The sequence below is a fragment of the Pongo pygmaeus genome, chromosome 13 (assembly GCF_028885625.2).
Source record: "Pongo pygmaeus isolate AG05252 chromosome 13, NHGRI_mPonPyg2-v2.0_pri, whole genome shotgun sequence".
NCBI classification, from domain to species: domain Eukaryota; kingdom Metazoa; phylum Chordata; class Mammalia; order Primates; family Hominidae; genus Pongo; species Pongo pygmaeus.
In genome coordinates this window covers 40,616,487-40,629,794 of record NC_072386.2, presented here as the reverse complement: position 1 = coordinate 40,629,794, position 13,308 = coordinate 40,616,487, and the positions used below count along the sequence as shown (strand labels likewise).

The 13,308-nt window shown below is 39.6% G+C and overlaps 1 protein-coding gene across 16 annotated transcripts in view; it reads right to left on the bottom strand.

Moving 5' to 3' along the window:
• Positions 1-13,308, bottom strand: part of BNC2 (basonuclin zinc finger protein 2) — a 460,480-nt gene that overhangs the window by 419,672 nt on the left and 27,500 nt on the right. The gene's annotated exons all lie outside the window — the stretch shown is intronic.

Sequence of the window (13,308 nt, the reverse complement as noted above, 5' to 3'; positions counted from 1 at the left end):
AGAAGAGTTCCTTTCAAGAACATAGCTACAAGACTTGATCTGCTTACTATAATGTCATCAGTGTAGGCAATAGATGACATTAATTTCTGAAGACCTCCACCCCACTCGCGTCCTGACTGTAAAACAAGTGAATCAACGAATCCTAACCCAAGTTCTATAATAAACACAGAATATTCTCTCAAGGGTCTGTGAAATCCTCAAGACAAAACATACAGCACGTTAATTCCCAAAATACATATTTTTCCATGTAGCATTTAGAGGTAGAAAGAGAACAAAGTGGTAAGAGCTGAACAAAACCTGACAAAAGTCCCTGAATCCAAATTCCATGTTTTTTTTGTTTTTTTTTTTTTTTTGAGATGGAGTCTCGCTCTGTCACCAGGCTGGAGTGCAGTGGCGCGATCTCGGCTTACTGCAACCCCCGCCCACTGGGTTCAAGCGATTCTCCTGCCTCAGCCTGCCCAGTAGCTGGGACTACAGGCACGCACCACCACACCCAGCTAATTTCTGTATTTTTAGTAGAGACGAGGTTTTACCGTGTTGGCCAGGATGGTCTCAATCTCTTGACCTGGTGATCCGCCTGCCTTGACCTCCCAAAGTGCTGGGATTACATGCCTAAGCCACCCCGCCCTACCCAAATTCCTTCTTATTACAGTCCAGAAATCACTCTTACAGAAGTAAATCAATTCACCCAATATCGTGTTTATTTGTATCTGGAGAAGAATTAGAACAAAACCCTCAGGAAAGTGATACACTTCCTACAAATCCACCCTTCTCTTGCCACCACCAATTTCACTCCCTCCTCCCAAGTGACAACTGACCTATTCATCAGATGATGAATAAGATCTTCTCTTAGAAGCACTCTGACTTCAGTGAGGACCAAGATTAACAAACAAACCCAAAAACACTCTTCTTGACAATTTCAACCTTCTGTCCCTATAAGCATTTTACCAGGATCGTCAAAAAGTAAAGACCCACTTTGAGTCGGAACTCCATTCTTTTTCCATTTGCTGGAACAGTTTTCTCAAGCAATGAAATGCCAAGAAGGAAGAGGAAAAAAACTAGCTTGGGAAGCCAAGAGCTTTGAGGTCATTAGCCTCAGAGCAGTAATGGTTGACTATATTCCTTTATGGTTCCTTTATCCTTAGTTCACTAAGGGCAAAGAGCAATTTTTTTTCTCTCTGATGTTTTTCAAGTGTTATTGTCCTTGCAGGCCCATTATGGGGGCCTCACATGCTGGGAATTGCTGGTTATTTGGCCACTTGCCATAAGGAATTATTACTACTGCACTTAAGACAAATGGTGGCCCTGACTCCAGAAGGAAGACTACTCCAAAGGGAATGACGGGTGGCTAAGCAAGCCCTTCAAGAAAATCATGTGAACTCAAACCCTGCTTAAAACCTCCTCATTTCATTTAGAATAGTAACTCTGGTCCTTAACATGGCCTCCTAGCACGTTCCTTCCCTCTATAGTCTGATACCAGCTCACCAGCCTTACTCTACTATGTTCTCTCGGAACCAATTACAATGGCCTGTCCACACCTCCAATGTCCCAAGCAAGCCCCCTCTAATCTCAGGCCTTCAGTCCTTTTGCAATGCTCAGCACCCTCTACCTTGCCCTCAGACAACCTAGTTAATTTCTGTGCATCCTTCAGATCTCAGCTCAAACAACCCTTCAGAGAAATCTTCTCTGACCCCATAAACTCCAGTTGGTGGTTACTGCTTTGTATTTTTGGATTCTGAGTAATATTCTATCTGGAAAATGAAGAGTGGTCTCAAAGCTCAAAAAAACTTTGACCATCACTGGCCAGTTAAAAAAAAAAAATCCCTTAAGGCAAAATAATTCTGATATTTGTAGTATTTAATTTCTACTCTTAACTATACTAATAAAAAAATTCAATGTTACAGATTTTTGAACGCAAACCCCAAACCTACTTGTTGGGGTCAATGTTCGTTTATTTCAAACACTCCAAAAACAGATCAATACTTTTGAAAACTGTAGCCACTTAATACTCCTCCTTTCCCTGTATTGGTAGCAACGAGAGACAGTTGCAGAAAAGCAAAAAATGCACCAGGCTTAGAGTCAGACTATAAGTCAGACCTTGCTATTACCAGCTGCCTGACCGTAGCTAAATCCACTACCTTCTCTATGCCCAGTCACTCTTCTGTAGAAAGAAGAAAACAATGCTACTTCCTTAGAGAACTCAGGAGACAAGCATCTTGAAGCCAATGTTTGCCTTCCACAGTTAGCATTTTACATTTTTGCCTTATTGTCTAATAACACTGGTCTCCTCACCCATTTGTGAACTCCACACAAGTAAGTGATTTTTAGTCTTTTTTCTCTATCACTGAATCCCCAGAGTCTAGTGTAATGTCTGTCCTATATATAGTAAGCACTCAACAAAGAGTTTTTAAATAAATGGGTTAAGAGATAGTTCAGTATGAAAATAGATTCCCCCATCTCCGCGTATTAGTTTTGCTTTTTTAAGTGAGATGTTAATAATTCTACAAAGGGTAATACATCTTCAGCAGTCTCCCCTGTGTATGATTAGTTACTATTCTTTCACAGAATTCAGTGTTCACTGGGATCCAGTCAGTCATGGATATCCATGGGTACTTAAGAAAAGTCTAGTCAGCGAGTTTCATTCACGTATAGTGGCTTCATTCCTCTAGTATCACAAATTGTTCAAAAGAAAAACTGAGTTACAGAGTGTTGTGCAAATATCAACACTGTCCTTCCACACAAATAGAGAGACAATTCATACGGATGAGATGTTAACAACAGCAACTTCATATAATAGCAAACATTATTCGCCTTTTCTGCATGTCAAAATAGTTTAATACTTTAACAACTGATTGATTTTCAATCAATAGCATTGATTTTTCTTTGTTAAGTATGTTTATAATCATTTTACATGTAGTAAACTCATCTAATTCTCACCACCACAACCCCATGAGTTAGGTACCATTATTATCCTTATTTGATAGAGAAGGAAACCTCACTGCATTTGTGGTTATAAAAATTGTGTACTTGGCCAGGCATGGTGGCTCACGCCCGTAATCCCAGCATTTTGGGAGGCTGAGGCAAGCAGATCATTTGAGGTCAGGAGTTCGAGGCCAGCCTGACCAACATGGTGAAACCCTGTCCCTACTAAAAATACAAAAAAATTAGCTGGGCATGGTGGCACATGCCTTTAGTCCCAGCTACTTGGGAGACTGAGGCAAGGAGAATCACTTGAACCTGGGAGGCGGAGGCTGCAGTGAGCAGAGATAGCACCACTGCACTCCAGCCTGGGCAACAGAGCAAGACTCCCATTTCAGAAAAAAAAAAAAATTGTGTACTTAATATCTATCTAGCAGAAAACTAGTGTGTGCAAGGCACAGTTCTGGTATCCTATTTTAAATATGAGGTTTAACTCTCTTGCCAAGAAAAACAGATTTAAGTTAAAGAGGTTTTAGAAGAATTGGTGTCTAAAGTTGATTTGTTTTTTCCCAGACTTACCAGTTTGAGACTTGCTCTAATAGGATAAATCTTTCAGCTGCAGGGAGTCTTCAGTAAAACACAGCACCCATCCCACCTAGTTAAGAATCCTGGCACTAGAAATCTATTTCACCCCACTCAGCAGGCTGCAGTACATAATTATTTTCATCTGGTTATAACACGCGGTAGTGAGTTTAATCTCTAAAGGCCTACAGGGATTGATTTTAGCAGTTTTAGAAATTGCCTCTCACACTATGAATGTGCCTCACAGCAAGACGGTCCTGCTAATGGTTCCCAGATTAGGATATGGGAGGACCAACGGCATGGCTTCCTCCTCTTCATAATTTCCTTTCCTTTGTGGGCCAAGTCTATGGTCATTCAAGGTAATTCTCATGGCGTTGCTTTCAAAAACAATTTGTTCTGATTTAAATGAAGAATCAGAGGTCATTTTTTAAGGTATAATCAATTATTACTATAGCTGGAGTCAAACGAATGCATATATAAAATAGACCATCAGAAACATATTCTTAGAAAAATAAAGGGGTATATGAAAATTAAATAGAATCCCAAACAATAATATAGCCATCAATGTGAAGAAACCTCTAGTTTGTCTTGATTTTTAAAACTTTGGCCCAGCTCTTCCTTTCAGAAGGAAAAAAAAAAGAAAAAAAAAAAAGGTATCCTAGAAAACCGGTTCAAGAATATATTTAATGTCACCTTAATTCTTATTAAGTTTGATCCTACTCAATCAACCCTCATTTGTCCCAGGTTCTAAGTGAACCCTCCTCACCACAGAAAGTCATCAGAAATGAAAAGAGGACATTCTGCTAATTACGAATTTTAAAGTGAAATTGCTACAAAGACTGGGACTAACAAATCCCATAAAGTAAAAATGATCTAATAATACATTTTTTTTCAGTTTTTGGTAGAAGAACCAACCTCAAAAAAATAAAAAAGAAAAAAATATATATGCAAGTTAAACTTCCTGCTTATAAAAGATTCAGAAAAGGCCCTTGGGCTGTCCACAGCATTGAGTGATAGCAGGCCACTTATATTAACAGTGACAACTACATGTCTAAAAGGTATTCAACTTACACACCTGGTTCAACATATGTTACAATATTTTGGCTCTGCCAAAAAAAAAAATTTACATCATAAATTCTCTCCCCACTGTTCTGGTATCTCAGGTAGGGGACTACATAGGTAAGTTCTAAGAGTCAAATTTTTATAAGCATAGAGAAGTAACAAAACACTTTCAAAATGCTGCTATCTTTTCATGTTTTTGAACCCAAAAAATGGACCCACAACAAAGATCTCAGTAATATAAACCTGAAACACTATGAAACATAATCTTAGAAAACCATAATTCTGGCCAGGCTTGGTGGCTCACGCCTGTAATCCCAGCACTTTGGGAGGCCAAGGCAGGTGGATCACGAGGTCAGGCATTCAAGACCAGCCTGGCCAACATAGTGAAACCTCGTCTCTACTAAGAATACAAAAATTAGCCGAGCGTGGTGGCAGGCGCCTGTAATCCCAGCTACTCAGGAGGCTGAGGCAGGAGAATCGCTTGAAACTGGCAGGCAGAAGTTGCAGAGAGCTGAGATCGCACCACTGCACTCCAGCCTGGGTGACAGTGCGAGATTCCATCCCAAAAAGAAAAAAGAAAGAAAACCATAATTCTATCAGACTGGAAAGTCCTTGGTAGACTGCCAAGTTCTTCCATCTCCAGCCTCGAAGTCGATGCCTGGTGAAGAGAAGGTTCTCAAATGATATTTGTAGAATGAGATAAATAAAACCTCAGAATTATCTAAAGTACTTTCAAACATGTTATCACACTGGGATCCTCTGGAGGTATACAAGACAGGTATTCTTGAACCATTTCAAAGATGAGGAGCCCTAACGTCAGAGCTATCAAATTAGCCTGGTCTTAGGGCTCCTAAGCTACTGCTTTTCTATTACCATCAACTCTGCCTCAACATTTAAAAAGCTCAGGGTTTCCAGGAGGTGGAGGTTGCAGTGAGCCGAGATCATACCATTGCACTCCAGCTTGGGCAACAAAAGCGAAACTCTGTCTAAAAAAAAAAACAAACTCAAGGTTTCTACTCTTTCACTTTTGCTCTGCTTTCTGTATTTTATGATACCTGGTATAAAAACGCCAAAAGCAAAAAGCAACCAGATCACTCAGATGCCAAACCCTAACAAGATCACTACTGCCCTTTGGAGCTATGCAAGTCTGATGGCTCAGGCTACCAGGTATTTAGGTCTACTTAAATAAGGCATACATAATGCGATATTTATACTGTACACAAGTTTCAACCTACCACATACTTTTAACCAAAAATGTTTCTTTGGAATTTTTTTCCACGTACAGATACACACTGACAGTTTAATTCTAGATAGACTTTTACAGGAAAAACAAAGCAGGCCGGGCATGGTGGCTCACACCTGTAATCCCAGCACTTTGGGAGGCCAAGGCAGGTGGATCACTTGAGGTCAGGAGTTCAAGATCAGCCTGGCCAACATAGTGAAACCCCATCTTTGACTAAAAGTACAAAAATTAGCTAGGCGTGGTAGTGTGTGCCTGTAATCCCAGCTACCTGGGAGGCTGAAGCAGGAGAATCGCTTGAACCTGGGAGGCAGAGGTTACAGTGAGCCAAAATCATGTCGCTGCCCTCCAGCCTGGGCAACAGAGCAAGACACTATCTCAAAAAATAAAAAATAAAAAGCAAGGAAATGCGAGTTGTGCCAGGCATGGTAGCTCACGCCTGTAATCCCAGCACTTTGGGAGGTGGAGGCAGGGAGGATCACCTGAGGTCAGGAGTTTGAGAACAGCTTGACTAACATGGAGAAACCTCGTCTCTACTAAAAAGAAAAAATACAAAATTAGCTGGGCGTGGTGGCGCATGCCTGTAATTCCAGCTACTCAGGAGGCTGAGGCAGGAGAATCGCTTGTACCCCAGAAGCGGAGGATGCAGTGAGCCAAGAGCACTCCATTGCACTCCAGCCTGGGCAAAAAGAGCGAAACTCCGTCTTAAAAGAAAGAAATGCAAGTTGTTACCTCAAATGTTTTAGTTCTGTGGATTTTACTGTAAAAACTGATCACCACAGAATCACATCACACTACCACATATGAATTGCATAATGGTAAATCCAGTGTTTTCAGATTCCCCAACTTAGACTTCAAAGTAGACATGATCTTCACCTGGTAGCTCACAGTTGCTCTTAGGTAAAACTGTATTTCAACTATGGATTCAACATTATTTATAGAGTACTTATTGTATGCCTGGCTTATGCTAGGTTGGGTGATTCAAACATGAATAAAACATGACTTCTGACCCATGGTAAGGACAACATTAATAGTACTTGAGAAAGATACAAAGAAATACAAAAAGGCTATTGTATTGGTCTATGTGTGCCACAAATGTGATTGCTACATACAGTTTCTTAAGGAACACACATGAAAGAAAACTACTAATTTCACTAGTCAGTAGAGGTGAGCTAACAGAAGTTAGCTCTTACATAATTCCTCCTTGCAGAAAGAGCTGATACATAAAAGTTTCTAACAGAGTTTCCAACATAGTGGATTAAATTGTTAACAATTCTGGATAATTTCTCAGATAAAACACACTAGAAACTTAAGGATTCTTTTCCTTAAAAGTGAAGCAATAATTCTCCAACAGTTTGTATATAATATACATATCTGCAAGTAATCTTAGTTGCTTTCAATACTGCTGAACCAATCATAACTAGCACTCGTTGCTAAGGCTATGCATCTTTTAATGCCCTGTTTATATTATGCTATGTATCAATATGGTAAAAGTTACACGCCATCACCCATTTTGTACCAGTCTTCCTTCTATGTAGTACTAAAATACTGCCCAAATTACTAGTTTTGAAAGCTATCCTAGAATAGAAATAAAATGCCCTATACCAAATATTAAGCAATGATAAACATTTAATTAACTGTGGCTCATTAGATGATTACCTATCTGAAAGGACCTACTATGTTTGACACACACAGATATGCAGGTTAGAAGAGAACCCCATGTGAGTCTAAAGCATGCTGTGCACTCTTTAGCTCTTGGACCAACTATTTCATTCCTTCTTAGGCGCCATCACTATATGCCTATTAGGCATCCAGCTCTATAGCACGTAATTCTCTCCCAAAACTAGAAGTACACTGGCTTTCAGTCAGAAAAATTAAAGGCTGATTAGAAGATCCTCTCAACCTTACAGCCAAGAAAAATGTAATTTCCAGCATACAGACTGAATTGAAACGGATTTTTACAAATGATTAGTCAACCAATGCGATGCGGTGCATGTACCTACGTACAAACATGCATGCCTGCAAGCACACACCCACCACCACCCCATGACAGTCACCAGAAACTGCTAAACTAATCCAAGAACTCCTTCCAATGACCCAAGGCACAGTTACAGGATTCTCTTCTCAATAGCCTTTACCAATCTATCAATATTGATAAGAGTTGAAACCTGTTTTCCATCTTTAACTTACTCTATTCTTCAGATAAGGGGGTCTAAAGAAGTACCAAAGAAGTTACAAAGATCAAACAGGCAGTCAGTGACAGAGTTTGGGTTAGAAAAAATCCAGACCTTGTGCCTTCTGGTCCATACCACAGAGCCTATCTGCAATGTTTATCACATACCCACTAAACCTTACTATTCCTTAATTTCTCTGTGTCCTGATCATTTAACTTCTTACCATCTCATTTTGGCAGCCACATACGCTCCTCTCCCTTTTGCTTTTACAGAATCCAATGCCCCGGCATAAAAGAGGAGAGAACTTACTGCCATTTCATATCCACGCAGTTAATGAATGCCCATAGTTAACATGGCGTCTCCCCCTTAAGCCATTAGCTGTCACTCAAAAGTTCACTCTAAAGCTTGACCTTTGCTTCTGCTCAGAAGTATTTATTCACCCTATCACAAGTGTTTTTCCTTTAATGTCATGATGGCAAAAATACTGCAATGGTTGTATGCCTTTCCAAATACACACATCTGTGACAAACACTATACAGTTTTGTCACTAAGACTCAAGAACTTAGATGGTAAGATATACCAAAAGCAAAAAAGAATTACCAGGTCAAGGGACTGGGTAAAATTGGTATTCCTATGCTTGTTACCTGCCACAGAAAACAAGTACAATGTTTATAAATCTGATACCAAATAAACATTTCAATCATAGTTATTTCAGCAGTTCTAATGTCAAATGAGCCTACAACTGCTAATCAGAGAAGGGTTACCACATGTATGCACTCAGATTGGAAAATATCTTCACTACTCTTTAAATACCATAACATATTTTGGCCACTCCACAATAAACAGGCCTAACTGTAGATAATATTTTATCTAACAAAATCAGCTTTTTTGACTGAAATCCCACCAGTTCCACCACTATGACCTCTCAGCTAGGGTAATTAGTATTTTCATTGTTCTTCCGATTCCACATTTGAACACTGTAGTTCTCTACTTCACGGGCAGAAATGACCTCATGGGCAATGTTCTAGGCAAATAAAAAGGGCATAAATTAATGGGCAAAAGAGTCCTTTCTTTAAACAACACATAAGCAAATCTGAAAGACATCCACCATTTTAATGAGTTTTTGTTTGTCAGGCACTGTGCTGATCCTTACCCAAACTATGTCTTATTGAATTCTCATTCCAACCCTAAGCAATGACAGTTATTACCCTCCATATTTAAAAATGAGGAAATCCAGGCTTAAAGAAATTCTTTCCGTTGTCAAACTTCCCACAGCATAGTTGGGATTCAAACTCAGGACTCCGATGCTTTCCATACCTACACTGCCTATGCTACTTCCACTACACTATAAATACTTAGAAAACATTTGTAAAAATGTTGTGAGGCCATCAGAAGTGTAACTAATTATTCCTCAAAATGTAGATATCCTGGCTAAACAGTATGTCCAAAATCAAACCATCATATCATCAAAAGCTAATCAAACCCAGGGCATAAGGTCTGTGTGGGTCATTTAAGTTAACAATGGAACCCTTATGATCCTTGAGTGGTTTCACTGCACTGTGGTATTCACCATGCCTTCTTATAAAATCAAAAATACAAAGTTTGAAAATGTTTAAACAATTAAAATATGTAAAAAAAAAAAAAAGATAAAATACTCCAAAATAAAAGATTAATCCATGAAAAGAGGTGTATGCATGATGACTGCCCATTGCAAAAGATGTATTTCCCAAGCCTATGTCTGCAAGACATTATTATCAATTTTTTTTTTTTTTTTTTGAGACAGAGTTTCACTCTTATTGCCCAGGCTGGAGTACAATGGCACAATCTCGGCTTACTGCAACCTCCACCTCCCGAGTTCAAGTGATTCTTCTGCCTCAGCCTCCCAAGTAGCTGGGACTACAGGCATGCACTACCACGTCCAGCTAATTTTCTATTTTTAGTAGAGACAGGGTTTCACCATTTTGATCAGGCTGGTCTCGAACTCCTGACCTCAGATGATCCACCTGCCTCGGCCTCCCAAATTGCTGGGATTACAGGCGTGAGCCACGCACCCGGCCTGCAAGACATTATTTAATGCACATATTTTTTGGAGTTTTGAGGCTGCTTTGCCTTAGGTTATTTTAACATATGAACCTCCACTATGATTTTTAGTATCTTGCAAACTGTTGATCTACCAAACTAGTAAGAGAAATTCACTTAGAAAAGATGCTGGCATTAGAATTTCCAAAATAGTTCATGTTGATATAAGTATGATGCTTTCTGTTCCTATGATAGGAAAAAGAAACTAATGGGTGTTTGGCACTTGCATTACACAGATACCATGCTAGGAATTTTCACATATGTCATCTCAGAAACACTCCAGCATAAATATTATTATACCTATTTTATAGAAAACAATGGGTCAAAAAGTAAAAGATGCTAAGGGCTGGGGAGGGGGAATGGAGGATTTACTGTTGAGGATAGACTTTCTCTGTGGAGTGACGAAAGCGTTCTAGAACTAAATAGTGTTGATGTTTCCACAGCCTTGTGAGTATACTAAAAACCAGTGACTATACACTTGAAAATGGTGAATTTTATCTCGATTTTAAAAATCGAACAATCATGGTAAACATTAACATTTGGGAAATCTGGTTAAAGGATATATAGGAATTCATTGTATTTTTTTTTTCTGACTCTTGTGTAAGCCTGAACTTATTTTATTTTTGTTTTGTTTTACTTTGTTTTTTGGAGTCTCCTTCACTCTGTGCAATCCTGCTGCAGTGCATTCTCGGCTCACTGCAATCTCCATCTCCTGGGTTCAAGCAATTCTCCTGCATCAGCCTCCCAAGTAGCTGGGATTACAGGTGTGTACCACCACGCCCAACTAATTTTTGTATTTTTAGTAGAGACGGGGTTTCGCCATGTTGGCCAGGCTGGAGTCAAACTCATAATCTCAAGTGAAGGCCTGAACTTATTTCAAAATTAAAAGTTTTTTAATGAAACAACAATATGAATATATTTAACATTACTGAACTGTACACTTTAAAAAGTTGAGGGTAAATCTTGTTTTTTACCATAATTAAAAATAGATTTGATAGACAGATAATTGACTGATGGAGAGATAGACGAATTTGCCCAAGATTCTACCATAGTCAGTAGCAGAATCAGTTCAAATTCAGGTCTTTACAACTCCAAAGCCAATACTCTTTCTTCTAAGACCAAAAAGGGCAGGGTTATAATTCTGTTTGTACTAGATAGTACTGAGATGTCATTTATGGTCGTTCGAAAGGTGTACACTAAGATACATTCCTTTTTTGTGTGTGAGACGGAGTCTTGCTCCGTCGCCTAGGCTGGAGTGCAGTCGCAAAAATCTCGGCTTACTGCAAGCTCCGCCTCCCAGGCTCAAGCCTCAGCCTCCACTGCCTCAGCCTCAGAGTAGCTGGGATTACAGGTGCACACTAGCACACCCAGCTAATTTCTGTATTTTTAGTAGAGACGGGGTTTTGCCACGTTGGCCAGGCTGGTCTCCAACTCCTGACCTCAAGTGATCCACCTGCCTTGGCCTCCTGAAGTACTGGGATTACAGGTGTGAGCCACCATGCCCAGCCTACATATTCTTAAGCTCCTTTTTTATAAATGAAAAATCTATTACCAAGTAAATGGGTTTTAGTAAATGTTTCTGAGCTACTTCAGGTTTACCATGTAAGACTACAAATGTGTGTGGAAGGAGAAGTTGTTTAGGCACTACGCTTTTCATCTAACAGTTACTCCCAATTGAATAGTATTCAAAAACAAGCAGAATTCATGTTAGAATTCAAGCAGAAAGTCATGTTAAAATTTTTCTTCCAAGTCAAAATGCCAGAACTGATAATGCCATGAGGATGCAACAAGTATGTGAAATATCTGTTTTTATCAAATTCTGGTTTTTACTCTAAGGTTTTTTGTTGTTGTTGTTCATTTAAAAATCTTTTGGCCAGGCAGGGTTGCTCACACCTATGAAGCAGGAGGATCACTCAAGGCTAGGAGTTCAAGACCAGCCTGGGCAACATAATGAGTCACCATCTCTACAAAAAAAAAATAATAATAATAAATCTTGTAAGAGTTTAGCAATTTCTCATGTTTTTTTTTTACGTTACAAAAAAAAATTACAAACAGGAGTTTCAACATACATTTTAAGTGCTAGTTTACCAAACACTGACACAAAATCTGATGGGTGTTTGCATAAACGGGTATAACTGGGTTTGAGCTGGGGGCTTATGACTAAATACCATTAATATGCCAACTGCATAAAATATCCATATGCCTTTACAAATCATGTTTACTTAAAAACGTTAAGAAGTAGAATTCAGGGTTCCATTTGCTGATCTGCAATCAAGTACACACCTTAAAAAAAATAAACATTCCTTTAAAAAAAAAAGATGTCAGGTAGTAATTCTAGGGTTGGGGAGCAAGAGTAGTATTTTTACGAATATTTTTCTTTTTTTTTTTTTTTTTTTTGAGACAGAGTCTTGCTGTGTCACCCAGGCTGCAGTGCAGTGGCGTGATCTCGGCTCACTGCAACCTCCGCCTACTAGGTTCAAGCAATTCTTCCTGCCTCAGCCTCCCGAGTAGCTGGGACTACAGGCACATGCCACCACGCCCGGCTAATTTTTGTATTTTTAGTAGAGACGGGTTTTCACCATGTTGGCCAGGCTGGTCTCGGACTCCTGACCTCAGGTGATCCACCTGCCTTGGCCTCCCAAAGTGCTGTGATTACAGGCATGCGCCACCGCACCCAGCCATTTTTCATTTTTTTATATCAGTAACTATCCAGTCATTTCTGGGAAAGGTATTATTGGTATTTGGGGCAGAACAACTCATCATTGTGTGTAAATTATTCTGCAATCCTGATGCTGCAGTGTCCCTGACCCACTAAATAGCAGGAGGCAGCCCCCCAATTCAGTCATTTGTGACAAACAAAACATCACCCAAGATTTCCAAACACTGTGTAGGTAGTAGCATCACCAGGTTCAGAACCCAAACAAGCCTAAACCCCCTCCACCTGTTAGTACTTCACAGTGAACTGATGAGGAGGAAGTTCCTATCAGTCAGGCTGGGGGCCAACCTTCCCAGGCACTGCCAGGATGCCCCATGTTTTGAAATAACTTTCCCTTAGGCGGCCTATCAGCGTAAATTCGGATTTCTATCATGTTATTCTCAAAACCAAACATACCTGCATTAATTTGACTGACACCATAAAAACTCTAAGAGAAACGGGCATTTTTTTAAAATGGAGGGAACTTTTAATTATTCAACACCAGCTTTTTACAGTTATAGTCCTCAGAAGTCACATGGCCTAGACCATGGAGCTTT